We start from the raw sequence: 20,177 nt of genomic DNA, 5'->3' as shown, positions 1-20,177 counted from the left end.
AATATTTTTGCAATATTGCCACAAGTAGGGTCCTTTACAATCAGGACAAGGATCACAAAAATAAGAATACATACTATCCCACTAATTTTCGTTCAAAGATGCCATATAAAAAAATATAACACTAATTACACTAAAGTAAAATTAAAAACATAAATAGATAAAAAGTAAAAATCTAATCCAGTAAAATAGTTAATTTCTAAGTCCCCATCAACGACGCCAATAACTTATTGCTCCCAAACACACACGCAAGTATACGTGGTCGACAAGTATAGGATTGCATGTCAAGTTATCATACCCACAAGGACATTTGATTAACTATCAACTAAATTAAACCAAATAATTAATCTATTCAAGTGAATCCTAAAGTATGAATATTTAACTAAAATTTAATATACAGTAACAAATTAAGAGATTAAAGAAAACAAGTTGGCAAATTATAAAGACGAATTCAACGTGATTGAATATTCTAGAGCTATGGGTTAGCAATTAATCCCCTTGAGTTTTCCACTTAAATCGTCTAATTAATTTATCTGGTTTATTTGTTGACAGGGTTAACATTTCTCGTAGCCTTCCCCCGAAGTACAACTCACATACTCAAGCTATCTAATGCCTATATTTCTATGGAATTAGAATTAACAAGAATTCATTAATAATTCCTGCATAGTAATAAAGCAAGGCGATTAAGTAAATTCCTATCCTAACCGTGTATATGACTGACAGAGCCTAGTGAGATACTCTAAACCCGAATCAGGGTGTCATATAGTTGTCCCATACCTTTATCTTTGTAATTAATGTATTCTGTACTATGTTGGGATTCCCCTCCTATATAAAGGGGATCCTTGTCATTTTGTAACTCTCTGTTGCTTCAGCTGCTCCACATGAAATATACAAGAACATTTCATTTTCTCTCTAACATCTTCTCTTGATATTATTGCTTTCATTTATTATCTTCATATTTGTTCTTCATTTATTGCTCATCATTGGCCATAAAGAGCCTCCGTCAATTTTATCATAACTGTTTGTCACACTTCGACCCCCTTGATAGCTCCCTACCGAGCTCCGAAAATGACCTCGAGGCCCCCAAATCGACTAGTTCGAGGCCCCGATAATTGACCTATCGGTTTGGTTATCACTTCACTCTTTGCTCTTATCTCGTTTCTAAACTTCACACATAGCATCAACTGCTTAACAAACTATCATAAAAATAGATCATGTATTTTTAGAGTCCCATAATCAAATTTAATTGTTATTACCATTTTCACAGTAAACAAACCACAAATCCCCACCTCCCTAGAGTTAAGATCTTGCTCTACTAAATCTTATATGTAATATAAAATTCCCTATCTCGGGTTAAATTCTAGATTCGTAGATAGTATTCAATTGGTGATCAAGTATTCAAATAATTAAGCGCAAGATTGAATAAATAAAACAATATGACAAAATAATAAGAACAATTTTAGCGTCAAACTACAACGTTTATGTAGCACCCAAAACTCTACAACTAATGAGCTATGAAATTAAAGGAAGAGAAGAGAAGAAAAACTAGTTAGAAGCCTCCTCCAAGCGTGGTGTGTGTTCCCCCACGTGAATTCTCCTTCAATGTATGTTCGATATCCTCCAAATTTGGTTTAGGACCCCTTTTATATGAGTTGGGGGTGGGGGTGGGGGGTCTTGGGCCGAAATAACCTTGTTCCGGGCGATGTTGGACAGAAATCATGCCACCAGTATCCAGCTTAGCGCTAGGCACCGTTGTTGGCGCTGGTAAATTGCACCTTCTGTCTGGGGCACCACAGGTAGCGTGGAGCGCTGAAAATACCGCCTTCCCTTTTTTCGTCCGTTTTGGCTCTAATCTGGCACTTTTCGCCTCCAATTGCTCCCGGATTATTCCTACACATAAATACACCTCCAATTAATATAATTGAACATATTTTACATCCTAAATTCATGAAACAAAAGTAAAACATGAGGCTATATATATATATATATATAAATATATATACTTTAAGTTAAACATCATTATGCAAGTAAACCTACACCTGCCTACATGCCTAACTATCAACTTATTGTGATTGGTTTAGTGTCTCTCACTTGTTAGGATTGTTCTTTACTAGGCTGAGGCTTTTTAAAAAGGAGGAACCTATATAATGAAAACTCTGAGCGTCAAACCTATAGTGGAGTCAATAGAGCATGTACTTGAGCTCCTCTCTACTAATATCGCGGCCCAAAATCTACTATAGGTTGTGATGGCGCCTAACCTCGCCGTTAGCCAAACCAATGTTGATCTATCCATTTATTTACTCATTTTATTACTTCCGAAGTCATAATCTTGATTGATTTAATTGTATAAATGTTTACCTTAAAAATGGTAATTACAATTAGATTTGATTTTTGTGGTTCTAAAAATACGTAATTTATTTGAATACTAGTTGTTAGGCAATAGATGCTAAGTGTGAGTCAAGAAAATGAGATAAGAACTTGAGGATAGTATGTTATGCAAACCGAATGGTCATGTATCGGGGTCTCGAGTTGGCCTACATTGGGCCTCGAGGTCGAGCCAAAGTGCTTGACTGGGGCTGATCGATGAAGGACTAACAGTTATAAGGACCTCAATAATGGCTCTTTATTATCAATGATGAATAATATATGAGTAACAATAAATTAAACACAATAATTGTAAGCAATAAATCAAGGAAAAGACAAATGGAGAATGTTTAAGTTATAGAGCAGAGAATGTTCTTGCTCTTGCATTGAATATCATGTATCTTACAAAATGAAAAGGGTCCCCTTTATATAGGAGGGGTAATCCCAACATAGTACGGGTACATTTATTATAAAGATATGTGGCTAGTACAACCATTTAGTGTCACGATACAGACTTGTACTATTCTTGTAGACCCGGTTAGCTCTAACCACGCGCCTTGGGAATTTCCCGCTTATCCTTGATAGCCACCAGTCTGCACTACCCCAAGGTCGAGCATAAGGAACCCTCAGGTTTGAACCTCGAGTTGTGCCTCAGGCCTTCTGAAGACGGGCTATGGAATGTCATAATGATCATACAATTGCACTCTCCGATTTTGGCCGTATACAAATAGTCCCAACATTTCTTAGAATATAATGATATGGAATGACTTTCACCTCAATTTTCTCGAGCCTCTCATGATGATGTATGCTTGTGATGTAAGCTTTTGTGGTGACTGAAACATCCCATCGGTTCATCTCCCCAGAAGCATTAACTACATTGCCTGTTCATTTTCAAAAAAGCGGTAATTGCGCATGCTGATACATTACTACCTTTCTATAAATAGGAGATTACATGAACCAAGATTTCACCCAGTCATTATTCAACAACCTTTAGCACTTCCTTCTCTTCATCCTCAACTAAATTCTTATTTCTATGGTCTCGATTGGTTAATATGATATTTATTGAGATTCTTTGTCATCCATCGGACTATGTGTGTATCGATCTTATAGAAACATAGGTCGCTGGGACTTTTATGCTCAAATTGAGTGAGAGCAACGTCCCGATTTTCTTTGAAACAAAGCTTAGCCATTTTAGGCTTTGTTACTAGTCCTCGAGTGAGAGTTTTCTTGATCATCTGAAAATAAAGATAGCCCTTAGGCCTTTAGAAATAGTACCCGAGTGAGAGTTTGCTTGAACTCGGGTGGCCTCCAACTGAGCGAAAATTTTCTTTAAACATAAAATGAAGATATCTCTGAGGCTTTATGAATAGTCCCCAAGAGAGAACTGGCTTAAACTCGGGTAGCCCAGGGGCTAAATAATCGAGTGAGTGCTTGCTCGAACTCGAGAAGAAAAAAAAAAGATAAACCGAAGGCTTTATACATAGTCCCCGAGAGAGAACTGGCTCAAATTCGGGTAGCCCGAGGGCTAATTAATCAAGTGAATGACTACTTGCTCTATAGGCGAATAGTTGTCGTTTGCTCTTTATATGTATTTGCTTTCTTCTTATTTTAGGATTCTGCTACCTTGAGCAAATATCCTTCTGATAGAGCTCATCTTCCTTGATTCAGTTCTTTCACCATTTCAATTCAAGGCTTTTCGCCTAAGTTCTCATATCTCTCTTTTTGTTTCACCATAGTTATGGTTGCCACGCCCAAATCTATTCTCCTAGAAGAGGAGAGTTCTGCCTCTGCTTCCCGCTCGGTCGGTGGTACACTACCGACATCCGTTGAGCTAACCTCGATATGTTTTGTCTCGAGGAGGGACTTTATGTTATAGAGACTTCTCAATGTTTAGGGACATCAGGAGCATGCATCGAGGTTCATCTCATTAATAGTAGAGGAATACCTCGAGGTCGTTAGGAGAGATTGTGGATGGGGAGAAAAGGTGGTACTGCAGGTACCCTCCCTGGAAGAGAACATCATGGCTCATGTAGTTTGTTGAATGTATACAGATACCCCTTTACATTGGTCCCTCTCGATATAGTCGTGCTAGACTTATATCAAAGATTTCGGGTTACCCTGGCACAGGTTCACCCATCATTCTAAAGGATAGTTTTTATGATAAGGTTCTTTGCAGATAAAGCCGAGCTCGAGTTCAACCTCAGATATCTTATTAGATTGTACCGGCCCTTGATTACCGAGGGCTGATTACTCTACGTCATCATTCCACCTGGCCTTTTATTGCTAGTAATGAAGAAGATGGGGATCTAGGGTTGATGAGTCGGTTTTTCTGAGTGTTGACTATTAACATTATCCCCGTAGAGTTCCTACGATTCCATGAGAAATGGAATTTCACACGTAAGTGGTACACGTTTGTTTTTATCATTTTTGTTCATGGTGAAGGTAGACTTCATAAAGATATTTTCCTTTTATTATCTTTAGCAATCAAGTGGCTGCCATATGAGGTCCCCAACCTGGCAGATTGGACTTAGAAACTGGCAGCTTGCTCGACTTATGTTGAGCATAAGTGGCGAGATCTGTCCAACAGTAGATGGGAGGCAAAACACCATTGTTTACCGTGAAAACGGTAATAAAAATTAAATTTGTTGATGGGACTCTAAAAATATGTGATCTGTTTTTATGCTAGTGATTATAGCAGTTGATGCTAGATATATGAAGACAAAGGATAATACGTGAACTAGAATAGAGCTTTGATCAAACCGAGGGGTTAACTATCCGAGGCTCATGCAAACCAATAAGGGCCTCGAGGTCGAGGCTTAGGCTCGAGCTCAAGCTATTGGGGGTAACCGAGAAGGGAATAACAGTTGGAATATAATTAAAGGAGGCTTTTTATGGTCGGTATCAAGCAATAAATGAAGAACAAATATGAAAGCAATAAATGAAAGTGATAGTCTCGAGTGAGTAAGTTAGAGAGAAAAGAGAGAGAGAATTGTTATTGATCTTGTGTAGAATAGTTGGAGCAATAGAAGCCCCTTACAGAGTGATGAGGATCCCCTTTATATAGGAGGGGAAATACAACATGGTACAGAATGCATTAACTATAAAGGTACGGAGATGGGACGGCTAGACACGATACCAGACACTGCCGGTGTTACCTGCTCGCCTTGGGAATTCCCCATCCTCGGCACTGTCGTTAGGTCAAGCATAAATGAACATCAAGGGAGAGAACTCGACCGCAACCCCATAGCTTTGAGGTCTTGATATGACTTCCCGAAATCCCGTAATGACGAGAAATTAGACCCTCCAATTTTACCGTATACAAATAGTCTCCGCGTTTCCTGCAATATAGTAATAGGAAACAATCTTGAGCCGTTGTTCCGAGGACATCATTGCCGTGACATAAACCAATAAGAGCATTAAATGCCATGTTCCAGAAAACTGTGCAAAGGTCACCATAAAATGCGATAATCAAGGAACCCACGAACTGCCATTGGCTCGTCTTTTCCGCTGCCCAAGTGGTTCCTATAAATACATCGACTGTCTGACTCTTCTTATTTTCACCCCATCTTTAACTTCATGAGTCATAACCCATCGCCTTTTACACTCTTCCATCATGATTTAGAGAATTTTTTTTACTGTTGATACGGTTAGGACCTCTAGAATGGTTCCTCGGTAGAACGAAGTTGCATCATCATCTCAACCGCCTAAAGATAAATCCAGAGCGATTCCTTCCTTGGAACAGTGTACTCCACCTAATCTCGATATGTCAAAGGACTTTAACATCAATACCACTTCATCCACACCAGGCCGGTGTGAGCACTTGTCCCGATACATTAGCGTCGTGACCAACATACAAACGGTAAGGACAGAGTGCCGATGGAACGAGGCAGTGTAGGTGGAGATTCTCGGTCCTAATGAGAGTATAATGCACTATAAGGCCAGCTTTCTTTACGTGTATACCTACCCATTCACCTTGGGTCCTAATAATTCTTCCGAATCCTCTCCCTCGGAGATAGACCCCGTTTATCCTTGACTTCCGTGACAAGTACCAAGTGACGCTTGGTCAGATCTATCCTTCTTTCTATAGGATAGCATTGATGCTCTGCCATTTCACCGAAGGGGTTGGGGGTGAAACTTTTACCCTCAATCATTTGATTAGGATGTATAGCCCTCTATTTTATCGAGGTTTGATCAGGCTCCATCATCGGTCCAAACAATCATTTTTCTCGAGCATCGATGAGGGAAAGGATTGAGGGTGGATGAGCAGATTTGTCCTGGTAAAGACCTCAGATATCATCCCGGCCCGGAGGATGCCTTTTTTGGATAAATGAGACACACAACATAAGAAATTTTCCCTTAACCACTTATTAATACTTTTCTTCTGAAATAACGACCTCTTTACGCTTCCTGCAGCCGCTGTTTGGTACCCCGAGGCGATTTTGGATTTGTCGGGGTGGATCGAGCGGTTAGACAAGGCATTCCCATATCTTTTTTGGTCTTGGACCGACCTGGATAAGGAGCGACGAGTGGCCAAGAATAATGGTAGAGTTTCCTCACCATCTACGCCTCGTATTTGTGTTTCTATCTTCTTCCTTGCTGATGAAATCTTGCGGTTACTATGATTGTGCAGGTCTTAGCGAGAATATGCAGATATGGCCACCTCTGCTGGCAAAGTGGAGGCTTCGGAGCCGGCAAGAGAAAGAAGAGAAAAGGCAAGGCGTCTGTCTTCCTTCTTACGGCGAAGAAACCCTGGTCACTCGAGCCTCAAGCTGCTGCTGGGACCTCTGGTTCAACTTTAGGGGCGAATCCCAACACCGAGAAAGAGGATGACGATGAGTTCCAGCTAGTGTGGAGGACGAGGTTGAATGCAAGAGCCTCGCAGGTGCCTCGATCGTATGCTGCTGAGTTCAGAACTGCTAACTCCGGTCCGTCTCGTAAATCGGAAACCCTTGAAGAGGGTGTTAATGAGGCCTCAAATTGCATAACTGGGTTCGGTGTAGTTTTCGTTGCGGGGATCGCTGCCATCGATCCTGAAGGGTCGGGGCTCGGAGCTTTTCAGTAGCAGGGGTTGCCTTTTAGGGAAGTCGGCGACATGAATGACTTCATCTCATATTTTTAGGTCTCATTAAGGGAACTGAGGGACGCTCAAGAAGCGGTCGTCATCAAAGCAGTGATTCCTCTCCAAGGTTGAGGCTCTCTTGCCAACATCTTTGATGGTGTTAATGATAGTGTCGGTCTTGATGTTTCCGGCGCTGTCAAGGCGGCGGAGAAATTCATGTGGCTGGTGATAGCCATCGTTCGTGCATTTTTATAGTCTCGTACGCCGTTCTCTATCTTTCTAACTTTTCCGCTATGCCGCAGTGCAAGGATATGTACGATCATGACTTCCTTCGGCTCTGTGATGAGCTTTCTTACCATGAAAAAGAGTGTAAGAAACTTACCTCGATGCTGCGAGATTTGGAGGCTCGCTCTGCCCAAGGAGGGAAGCAACTAGGAGAGCTCCAAGCTGCTTTGGAGACGGTGTTCCGAGAAAAGGTTGACCTTGTTGTGCATGTATTTTTCCTTGCTTGTACCCGACTTCTGCTCCCTTATTCCAACATAAACTGGCTTACCTTTCTTTTGTAGATCGAGCAGAGTGCTTCACATATTAGCCCACTGAACACGGAGATCTCTAGGCTGAAGAAGCAAAGTGACGTAGTGACTGAGGAGTTGATGACATCCCAGGATCTTCTCGAGAATGCTCATGAGGGGGTGATGCCTTGGCCACGTCCAAGTCTGAGGTTGAAAGAAATGCTGCCACTTATCTAGAGCACGCAGCCACGACGCACAAAAGAGCTTGTGACATATTGATAGCAATTGAGTAGAAGCTATCCTGAGCTATTAATCATGCTAAGGCGGAGGCGAAGAGAGAGACCCTGGAGGAGATCGGGGATAGAGGCATCGACCTGTCAACTGATCTCGAGGAAGCCCGTGAATTTGAGAGAGAATTGGCGCTTTTAATTTCCCCCGATGATGGCGAATATAATAGTGATGAGGAGTAGTCCCCAAGTCGTTTTTCATCCCATCTTTTTGCCTTTGTATGCAGCCTCCAGGGGATGGATTTTGTAAAAATGTCTCTTATGGGTATGTTATTGGTAATGTAAAAGAAAGGGATTTTCCTCCTATCAGTTTTTTCAGTTTGTTTTTTCTTTGTTCCTTTACTTTTAAGGGTTGACTTTCGACTTTGATGTTGTCCTTTCGAAATTTGTTCTCGGAGCAACCGGGACCCTTAAACTGGCCATGCCCAGGGGTTGAATCGACAACTCTTATCATACCGGTGCTGGCGATATCGGGGTGACCCCAAGCCTCGCAGTTTTTTGAGTAGCAACATCCACTTGATATGGTAAGAGGGGGATCGGGGTGATTTTTCCAGTATGTTTCCTTAGGAGAGGGTGACGATAACATGGCCAGAATTAATTGGCATTACAGGTAGATGGGCAGTTGCTGCTTTGCTCTTATATATTCATTCTTCTGCCTTTCTAATGGTGATTTTGTTGCTTTGATAAACTATCTCTTCCGCAAAGCCTGGTGTTTTGTGCTAGTTCTTTCGTTGCCCCAATTCAAATTTTTGCTCAGGTCCACATCTTTCTCCTCCTATTCTATCGTAGCTATGACTACTACGTTAACGTTAGGCATTCGGGTGGAGGGGAGTTCTTCTTGTGCTCCGCATTTGGTTGGTGATAGAGATTGACCGCCGATGCCCGGTGAGCGAGCCTTAGGGTGCCCTGCCTCGAAGAGAGTCGTCACGCCATGGAGGCCTCCCAATGTTCTGGGTCACCGGGAGCATGTGTCGAGGATCATCTCATCAGTGGGAGTGGAAAACCTTGAAATGATCAGAAAAGACTGCGGATGGGGAGAAGGCGCGGTATTACAAGTACCGTCTCCCGAGGAGAGCGTCATGACATAATTTGAGGGGTTTTTAAGTGTATACATGCATGTTTTTGCGCCGGGTTCCCCCGACCGGATCATGCTTGATTTTTGTCGGAGATATCAGGTTACACTAGAGCAGGCTCATCCCTTCCTTTGGAAAATAGTACGGATGATGAGATATTTCGCCAATAAGGCTGGGATAGAGTTAACCCTCATCCATCTCGTAAGGTTATATTGGACACTACGTTACCGGGGTTTGATTGCTCTTCAGCCTCGATCCACCCTAGCTCATGTCGTTGGTAGCGAGGAGGCAAGAACCGTGAATGGATGAATTGGTTCGTTCAAATTCGAACGATTGATGTCATTCCTAGAGAATTTTTGCCATTTACTGAGAAATGGAGCTTCACACGTAAGTGTCTCATCCAAAAACACATCGTTTTGACCAGAGGCAGGCTAAGTAATGATGTCTTTTCGTTCCATATTTGTCGTAACTCATTGGTCGCCAAATGAGGTCCCCAATTTAGCCGAGTGGTCTCGTAAGCTGGCAAGTTGCTCGATTTATGATAGGCGCCGGTGGCGAGATCTGTCCAAAGGGAGATTGGAGGCGAAGCATCGTGGTAGGTGTCCAGTGCTTTGCTTCCTAAAAATGGCGTTTTTCTTTCCGGCTTATCTAACTCAACTGTTGCAGGTGGCGGGGGATCTTTTGAAATGAGGCTGTGTCCTCCGGGGGAGGAGCAGAGATTGCTGGCCTTGCGATCGAGGAGTGATGACAAACAAAAAGATGCTCCGGGGTGCGAAAGGGCTTGCATCGAGGCAACTATTTCTCAATGGTTAAAGAGAAGCGATTCGGTCGATCGACCACATTTTGAAGGCGGTAAGCCATCGGATATTGCTTCGGCCTTTGGCGAGGCTCAGCGGCTTGGCCTCATGGTGAGTTTTGATTGCTGTTAAATTATTCCGGCCCCGTGCCTTTCTCTTTTTTTATTTAGCTTTCATTCATAGGCTTTTCACAGGCTTAAATCCAAGATGCTTTGTAGTGAGGCCCCATTGTGGGAGGCTTTGGATAGGGAAAAATCCCTTAAGCTTCTTTGCGCGGAAAAGGAAAGCAAGCTGGCTTCCCTGTGGCGTGAGGTGGACCGAAGCCGGAGCCATGAGATCTTCCTGGAGAAACAGGTACCCTGTATTACACGCTGGCTTGCACTCCCCCTTTTTACCTTGGCGTCTTGATATTTTGATATTTCAGTTGGAGGACAAGGCGGAGGAGTTGGGGCAGCTCGGGGACGAGGTTGGTCGAGCCAAATGTGAATTCAACGAGCTGCAGGCGCATGCAAGTGCTCATTTTGAGGCCAAAGAGAGTGCTCTAGCCATGGTTTGGGCTCTTGAGTTGCAAATCCAGACCGTTCGCGTGAATGAGTCTGCTCGGGCGAATATGAACGCAAGGCTCTCGTCCGAGCTTTCAAAAGAGAAGACCGAGGTGGTGAATGTCTAGGCTGAGGTTGTGATGAGCAATACCAGGGCGGGACAGAATGTGGCGGCCTATTCGAAGAGTGTTGTCGTTGGTAAAGCTGAACTGAAGATAGCCCTTGATCGTGCAAGCAGTAGCAAAGAGCATGCAAGGTGCAAATCCTAGAGGGAAGTTCTCGGGGAGATTCATACCAGGGGCTTTGATCTCTCAGCAAAGATCGAGCAAGCCAAAGGGGAGGAGTATGATGCCAAGTTCCTTCTATCCGATGCTGAAGGCGGCGAGGAGGGGGCCGCCGGGCCATAGTCACCGGGAGGGATGTTTATTTCTTGCCTTGTTCCTGTGTACATAGCTTTCATAGTATGTTGTAGACGGAGCTTGTATTTCATCGCCTGTATGTAAAAAAGGGGGAACCCTGCAATTTGTGTCTTCTGTATTTCTGCTTATCAAGATCTCAATCGGGTCGATTCGACCTTTGAATCTGTAGGAATTTTCGAACCCGTTGTATGACCCTGAGGTTCGTTAGGCTGGCAACAACAACTTTTACCTTTTGCCCTTGTGCATACACATTTCTACTATTTGGGTTCAGTCTCCGAGTCGGGCTTCTACTCGAGCTCAATCGACCATCAAGTTTTTTATTTGCATGGGCTGGCGACAATGGCTCTTATACCTTGGGTCGAAGTGAACTTTTATGTGCGTGGACCTTAGGCATATGTAGTTAACTATTTTGGATCCGGTATTCGAATCGTGTTATGACTCGTGCTCACATTGACCCTCAAGCTTTCAAATTTTGAAGTTGGCGACAATGGCTCTTAGGCTTTTTGTTGTTGCGACTGTTTTGTCTGTGTGGCCCTGAGGCTCATTTTGCTGGCGACAATGGCTCTTAAGCTTTTCCCTTGAACATATGTAGGCTTTGTTTTCCTCTTATTAAGGACTTTTTGAAATTGTTTTGCCAGACCCATCGTCGGTTCGGGAAGAACCTCGATTTCAAGTCATTTGCGGTAATGTTCGAGCACCTCAGAAGGTTTAGCTCATAGTCTGAGTAGCTCGAAGCCTTGTGATTTGGAGCTGACATGGTCAAAGCTCTTTTACCTGTCGAGGGTAGCCTGTTTCACCGGTTCTTTTCGAAGTAGATTCGAAATAATGGCCTATGATTTTATAGCGACGATCGGGCGTCCCCGAGTCGCGTTAATTTGGTCGGTGCAGCCGTATTGATCGTAGTCATTTGTGTTTGGCCGGAGCCATTTTTGATTCTGAGTGTGGTAGTTTAGGCATCTACACCAATGGTATGCCCTTTTCGAAGTCTTACAAATGGGACATATAGCCTAAACTTCGGGATCGAGTTTTATGCCTATAGTAAGGTCTTGCAAAATTTTCACGCCTGTTGAGGTCTTATAGGTTTTTCATGCCTGTTTATGTCTTACAATTTTTTCATGCCTGTTGAGGTCTTACAATTTCGTCATGCCTGTTGAGGTCTTACAAATTTGTCATGCCAATTGAGGTCTAACAGTTTTGTCATGCTTGATGAGGTCTTACAGTTTTTGTTGCTATATTAAATAGATCTTGCTAGACCGAGTTAGCCCGCTTGGGATCTTCTGGCCTAGGGATTTTAAGTGAATGGCGATTGGCGATAGTCTCAGAGTCATTGAGTTTGCTTAGGCTCGGAGGTCGTTACTCGTGAGCTTGGAATTGCCACATTGAGGGCTTATAGGCATGGAGTTATGATCTTGAGGCCATGCAGGTATCAAATTATTGACGCTAGTCTCCGGGTATTTTGGGATGCACTCGATGGAGGGGTCCTTGCTACGAACACGCTAAATTTTCTTTGGAGTACGAGATGCTTTTGGTGAAAGATAATCTTTGATTGTTTGGTGTAAATACATGTTGTTTTGTTGCCGTAATCCCGACTTATGCGGGCACTGTTCGCTCGACCGTTCGGCCCGGTGCATCATTTCCTATTGGAACCTCCTTTGTCATTTCCTAGTATAGGGTTGATTGCAAAAGAAGCCTTCTAAGTCTGTTGGGTCCTCCTTAGGTAGCGCGTGAACGTTGCCTCATTAAAAACCTTTCTGGAAAAAACCCATTTCGGGATAAAACCCGGTTGAAGGAAAAGAGTGCAACAGACGTTTTGAAACATCGAGGTCCTCGCACCGGATCGACATCTCGACATTTTTGGTCAACGGGCTACGCAAGAGTTATCATGAAGTAAATGATAGAAAAAGGGGGAGATGATTATACCTTAGTGGCGATGGCGCTCTAGGGTTCCGATGTTTGTTTGGCGGATGTAATGTGGTCCTTCATTTGAATACGGCCGAGGGAGTGTATTAAAAAATCACGTGGATGATGTGTTGGGTTCATTTGCTTTGTTCTTTTTGGTTGTTTCTCTTTCTCGAGACTGGTTTTTAGTCAGGCCATTGAGGAATTTCCGAAGTAGCTGGGCCACTTCCTCCCGGATTTGCCTGCAATCCTCGATTTTGTGCCCGTGCGAGTTGTGAAACTCGCATATCAAGTTGTAGTTCCTTTGGGAAGGATCCGGGTGTATAGGCCTGGGCTATTTGACGTCCCTGATTTTGCGGATGGCGAGCACGATGTCCGATATATCGACGTTGAAATTATATTCTAATAGGCGAGGTGGCCCCATGTTCCTGTTGAACCCACCTCTGTTGATGGGTCCCTGGGGGTTCTGTCCTCTGTTCACCAATCGATCGTTGCGAGGCGGATAGCGTCTCGGGGCGTTCCTCTTATCATCGGGGTACGGCTGATACCTCTCTTTATTCGATTTTGACTCCTTCGCCAGGAGTCTGCTCGGATATGGTGAGCCCGAGGGGGCTCCCAGTTGGTCATTCTCTACCCTAATCTTTGACTGGTACCGATTGTGGACGTTCGACCAGGTTATAGCAGGATATTCAATCAGATTCTCTTTTAGCTGCCTTGAGGCCACCGAGCTTTGTTCATTTAGTCCTTGAGTGAATGCCTCCACCGCCCAGTCGTCGAAAACTGGGGGTAGTTCCATTCGTTACGTTTGGAAACAAGACACGAATTCTCGCAGCATTTCGTTCTCCCTTTACTTAATCTTAAATGCGTCGGACTTCCTTGTTGCTACTTTGATGGCACCGACGTGTGCTTTTATGAAGGAATGTGCTAGCATGGCAAATGAATCTATGGAGTTGGGAGCTAAGTTGTGATACCACATCATGGCCCCATTCGAGAGCGTTTGTCCAAATTTCTTCAGTAGGACGGACTCGATTTCGTCGTCTTTTATGTCATTGCCCTTTACCACACACGTATAGGCAGTGACATGATCGTTGGGATCTAAGGTCCCATTGTATTTTTGGATCTAATTTCGGAGCCGCTTCCTCTGGGAACGGCCGTTGTACGAACTTCTTTGAATCTACACCCTTTAGGACCGGGGGTGCGCCCGGGATTTTGTCGACTCTGACGTTATAAATTTCGACCTTCTTGTCATTGGCTGCTATCATTTTCTTGCCTGACTCGATCCTTTTGGTGAGATCCTCCAGCTTTTTCACGGTGGTAGGATCGGCTGCTGATCCGTTGTTGCTCAATCTTTCCGGTACATGTTCGGACGGGGGAGTAGTTTCTGGTGCTACTATGCTGGGAGTCTTCAGATGGCTTTGCAACTGAATGATAGCCAACTTTTGTGCCTGCAACATTTCAAAAATAACTTGAAGACTAGTTTTCTGTTCTTCCCGAGTTGGGGTTTTTTGGGCTTCCTATTGGCCGCCATGTTGTATGCCCATGTCGGTGTGTGAGGTTTTGTCTACCTATTACGCATCTTTCTAATCCACGTCCGCTAGAATCGGCCCAGGTGTGATATCAGTGTTCTTTGATGGTGCAACAACAATTGGAATAGCCACACCGTTTTCTCCATGGTTTTCAAGGTCTTCGTTCTCAACTTTGTCTACCGAGCCAGACATTTTGACCTGAAATAGAAGATCTTGGACAAGAAAAAGTGTGAAAGATAACTTGCGTTGTGTAATGAAACCAGAAAGAAAATAATAAATATTATTTTTATCCCCACGGTGGGCGCCAAACTGTTTACCGTGAAAATGGTAATAAAAATTAAATTTGTTGATGGGACTCTAAAAATACGTGATCTATTTATTAGAGCAGTTGATGCTAGATATATGAAGACAAAGGATAAGACGCGAACTAGAATAGAGTTGTGATCAAACCGAGGGGTTTACTATCCGGGCCTCGGGCCAACTGATAAGGGCCTCGCGGTCGACGCTTGGGCTCGAGCTCGATCTATCAAAGGTAAACGAAAAGGGACTAACAGTTGGAATATAATTAAAGGAGGCTCTTTATGGCCAGTATCAAGAAATAAATGAAGAACAAATACGAAAGCAATAAATGAAAGTGGTAGTCTCGGGCGAGTAAGTTAGAGAGAAAATAGAGAGAGAATTGTTATTGATTTTGTGTAGTATAGTTGGAGCAACAGCATCCCCTTACAAAGTGATGAGGATCCCCTTTATATAGGAGGGGAAATACAACATGGTGCAGTATGAATTAATTGTAAAGGTACTGAGATGGGACGGCTAGACACAATACTAGACTCTGCCGGTGTTACCTACTCGCCGTGGGAATTCCCCATCCTCGGCACTGTCGTTAGGTCAAGCATAAATGAACATCGAGGGAGAGAACTCAACCACAACCCCATAGCCTCGAGGTCTCGATATGACTTCCCGAAGCCCCTTAATGACGAGAAATTGGACCCCTCGATTTTACCGTATACAACCACGGTACGTGATGTGTGGCTTATTATCTTTGAAAGGTACTCTCTTTTATGTGTATTAACTCCATCACCTTATGCATTGGAGAATTTTCAGAGATGAGGCCGTGCCCTCTCAGAGAGGAGGAAGGATTGTCGTCTTTGGGGTAGAGGAATAATAACAAACGGAAGGAATCCTTGAATGACGAGGGTGCTCATAGCGAGGCAAGCCCTGCTCAGAGGCTCATATAAGATGTATCAGCTGAGCCCGTAGATTCTGAGGCTTCTAGCCTCGAAAAAATTGTTCCACCTTTGCCTCCATCTTCTTTTCCTGTCAAAGATACTTTGAGGGATAAAGATTTTCTCCCGGCATCTTCTTCTCCCGTCGAATGTACTTCGAGGGATGCAAGTTTTCTGCCGCCATCTGCTTCTCTTATCCCAGGGGCCGCCTAAATCAAGCAGGATCTCGAGTGATCATATCCCCATCGAGAGAGGTTCGATTGGGGCCGATGAGACCATCCCAGTAGATGTACGCTCAACTTTTGAGGAGGCTCAACGACTCTATTCTGTGGTATGTATTGGTTGACTTTGTTGGTTTTTCGGATTTGAATTTTCATTTTCTCACTGAGCTTCTTTTTAATAGGCCTTTGACAAGCTCAAGTTCGAGCTACTCCGCCGTGAACCCACGTTGCGTAAAGCCTTGGACGGGGAGAAATCCCTTAGGCTTTTTTGTGATAAAAGGGCAAAAAAGTTGATACAACTTCGGTACAAGATAAATCGAAGCTTGAACTACGAAGGCTGCCTCAAGAGAACGGTAACCTCTGTTTCAAGGGGATGCATGTTTCTTCTTCTACCCTCGGAGATTAATATTTTGATACTTCGGCTGTAGAGAAAGATGGAGGACCCGGAATGCCTTTGGGGCAAAGTTGGTCAGACAATGCATGAGTGTAATGAGCTTAGGGCTCAGATAGATGCCTGAGTTGCGGCCAAGAATAATTCTTTGGCCAAGGCTTCTACCCTCGAGGTACAACTTTGGAATGCTCATGAAAACAGCTCGGTCCAGACGAGCAGGATTGTAAGGTTTGAGCAACTTTTGAAGATGAAGGCCAAGGTCGTAGACACCCGGGTTGAAGCTAAAGAGATTCGAGCTAAGGCTGATAAGAAAGTGGTTGTTTATTTAAAAGAGAATGCCGACACTCGAGCTGAGTTGAGATAGGCTTCCGATCGGGAGGGCAGAAGCAATGAATATACTTAGTGAATATCCTGGTGTGAGACCCTCGAGGAGATCCACACTAGCGGCCTCGATATCTCGAAAGAGATAGAGCAGGCCAAGGCGGATTAATACGACGCCAAGTTCCTCGTATCCGATGCCAAAGATAATGAGGAAGAGGCCGATGGAGCCGTAGTCCCCGAGAGGAAAGTAAACAAGGCTTTTTCTTTCTGATTATGTGTACAATGCTCTTAGAGAACATTTGTAAATGAAGCCTTGTATCATTTCATATATATATATAAAAAGAAGTCTTTCGGTTTTTCCTTTCATGAATTTCTCTTTGCTTGTGTATCCCTTTCTTTGTCTTGAATTTTGACCTTTGCCAATGATTAGCCATATGAATTGTCGTTCGAGGTAAAAACCCTTAGGTTTACAAATCAGCCTTGAGGCTTGCTAGGCTGGACCGTAGGGTCTTATGCGTTTGCCCTTAGGCGCTTTTTAGTTAATTGTTTCGGGCTTAGTAATCGAGTCGAGTTTTGACTCAAGCTCATCGACCCTTATTTTTTTGAATTTTAAGTTGGCTATTACGCATTGGGTCGGCACGACCTCTAATATGGGCTAGAGCTTCGGCTCTTACGCGTTGGGTCGGTATGACCTCTAATATAGTCTAGCGCTTGGGCTATTATGTGTTGGGTCGGTACGACCTCTAATATAGGCTGGCGTTTGGGCTCTTATGCATTGGGTCAATACGACCTCTAATATAGGCTTTATTTTTCCATCGTCAAAGACTTTTTGATGTTTTTGTGTTCGTCCGACTCTTAGACGGTTTGATAAGAACCTTGATTGTGAGTTGTTATGTGACGATAAATGAGCACCTCGGGAGGTTTCGCTCGATGGCAAAATTGTCTCGAAGCCTTTTTATTATTTGGAGATGACATGATCGAAGCTCTTTTGATTAAGCCGAGTGTAGCCTGATTAACTGGTTCTTTTCGAAGTAATTGAAGGCCTGTGATTTTATGGCGACAGTCGGGCGTCCTCGAGCATGTGAGTTTGGTCGGAGCCTTATGACCGAAGTCATTGTGTTTGGCCGTAGTCTTATAGCCCTGAGTGAGGTAGCCTCAGCTTTTATATCGAGGGTATGCCTTTTTAGGGATCTTACAAGTTTGAATATATAGCCTTGACTTTAAGATCTGGATTATGCCCTTTGTGAGGTATTATAATTTTGAACATGCCTTACTTAGGGTCTTACAGATTTGCTATTGCCTTATGGAGGTCTTATGAGCTCGAGGTTGCCTCATGGAGGTCTTACATGTTCTAGCATTGCCACGTGCAGGGCTTTCGGGCTCAAGGCTGCCCGCTTGGGGTCTTATAGCCTCGAGTTTTTGATAGCTTGATGGGGTGACAGTCGGCGACATTCCTCGAGACATCGAAAGTTGTCGGCTCTGGAGCCATTCTTTGTAAAATTGATATTGCCTCATTGAGGGCTTATGAGCTCGAAATTTCCGGCATGGAGGTCTTACAGCTTCGAGCTTTTGATGTCAGTTCCCAATTGTTCGGGAATTTTCTGGCACTAGGGTCGTTTCTTTTAGAAATAGCAAACTTCTTTGAAGCAAGAAGCATTTTGATGGTCAAAGATACTCCTTTGATTACTTGGTACAAGTATACATGTTTTCGTCATCGAGGGTTTGATAATTCTATGCCGACACGGTTCATTTAACCGTTTGGCCCGATACATCATTTTTCTATCGAGACTCTCTTTGGCTTATCTTGATTTCTCCGGGGAGGTGCTCTCCCGGGGGGATGCCCCTTAGTATTCGAGGTTGATTGAAGAGGAACCTTGAATACTTTTTAAGTTCTCCTTGGGTAGCATATAGATGTTTCCTCGTTAAATACTTTACCGTTAAAATTCAATCGAAGGAAAAGAGTGCAACGCATGCTTTAAAACCCAAGGTCTTCAAGCTAGAAGGTGCTTCGATTTTTCTAACCGGACACCTACATATAGGTTAGTGTAAGACGTAAATGAAAAGGGAGACGAATATACCTTAATACTGATGTCGTTTCGAGCCTCGATATGCTTCAACTGCTTACTCCGGGGACGCGGTGCAGTACTTTGCTCATTCACTCGGGTGCAGCCGAGCATGCAGCATGTGATTGCTACTTTGCTATTTGCTTATCCTTTTGCTCCGTTGATGTTTAAGGTGTTGATGTCGGTGCCACATCGTGCACCACAAACATCTCTCTTGTGGCACGCTGCTCCATGTATACCATTTTTATTCCGTCCTTTGTTGGAAACTTCATCATTTGATGAAGGGTTGATGGTACTGCTCTCATGCAGTGTATCCATGGCCTTACAAGCAAGGCATTGTATCTCATGTCTCCTTCGATGACATGAAACTTGACATTTTGTGTTGTGCCGGCCACGTTGACCGGGAGGGTGATCTCCCTTTTTTTTGTCTCGCTCTCCATGTTGAATCCATTGATGACTTCAGAGGTGGGCATGATCTTGTCGAGCGGTCCAAGCTACTCCACTACCCTCGACATGATAATGTTGGTCAAGCTACCTGGATCCATAAGCACACATTTAATTTGAAATGTATTCACAAGAAAAGAAGTTACCAATGCATTGTTATGAGGCTGAGACAGGGCCTCAATGTCCTCTTCGCTGAATGTGAGAGCATCCCCAGGTATGTAACCTTGAGTTCGCTTTTCCCTGGTGATGGATATTTTTATTCGTTTGACAATGGGTTTTTGTGGGATGTCGATTCCTCTAACGATCATGTGGATGACATGTTGTGGCTCTTCTGTTTCATTTTTCCTGTTTGCCTCTCTTTCCAGAAATTTATTTTTGGCTCGTTCGCTGAGGAACTCTCGAAGGTTCCCTTTGTTGATTAATCAAGCTAATTTTTCTTGGAGCTGTCTGCAATCTTCGGTCCTATTACCGTGTGTGTCGTGAATTCACACAACAGGTTAGAGTTCCTTTTACACGGATCTAATAGTATGGGTTTTGGCCACCTGGTGTCTTTGATTTTACCTATGGCTGATACGATGTTTGAAACATCAATGCTGAAGTTGTACTCAAATAATTGGGGTGCATCCATCGGTCCTGCGTATCCGTCGAATCCGGCTCTTCTCACGAGTCCTTGAGGATTCTGACCTCGATCTTCCCTTTTGTGATTTCGGGGTATGTTACACCTTAGGGCGTTTCTTCGATCTTTAGTGTACGATTGGTACCTTTCCTTGTTTGGCCTTAGTTCCTTCGCCAGGAGCCTACTAGGACATATTGAGCCTGAGGGGGCTCCTAGTTGGTCGTCTTCGACCCTAATCTTTGATTGATACCGGTTGTGGACATCCGCCCAAGTCACGGTGGGATATTCAACCAAGTTCTACTTTAGCTCCTTCGAAGCTATCGATGTTCATTCGTTCAAACCTTGGGTGAAGGCCTACACTGCCCATTTATTGGAGACTGGTGGTAATTCCATTTGCTCCATTTGAAAGCGAGATACAAA

Source organism: Nicotiana sylvestris, chromosome 10, assembly GCF_000393655.2.
Source record: "Nicotiana sylvestris chromosome 10, ASM39365v2, whole genome shotgun sequence".
NCBI lineage: Eukaryota > Viridiplantae > Streptophyta > Magnoliopsida > Solanales > Solanaceae > Nicotiana > Nicotiana sylvestris.
Note: the sequence above shows the minus strand (reverse complement) of the source record.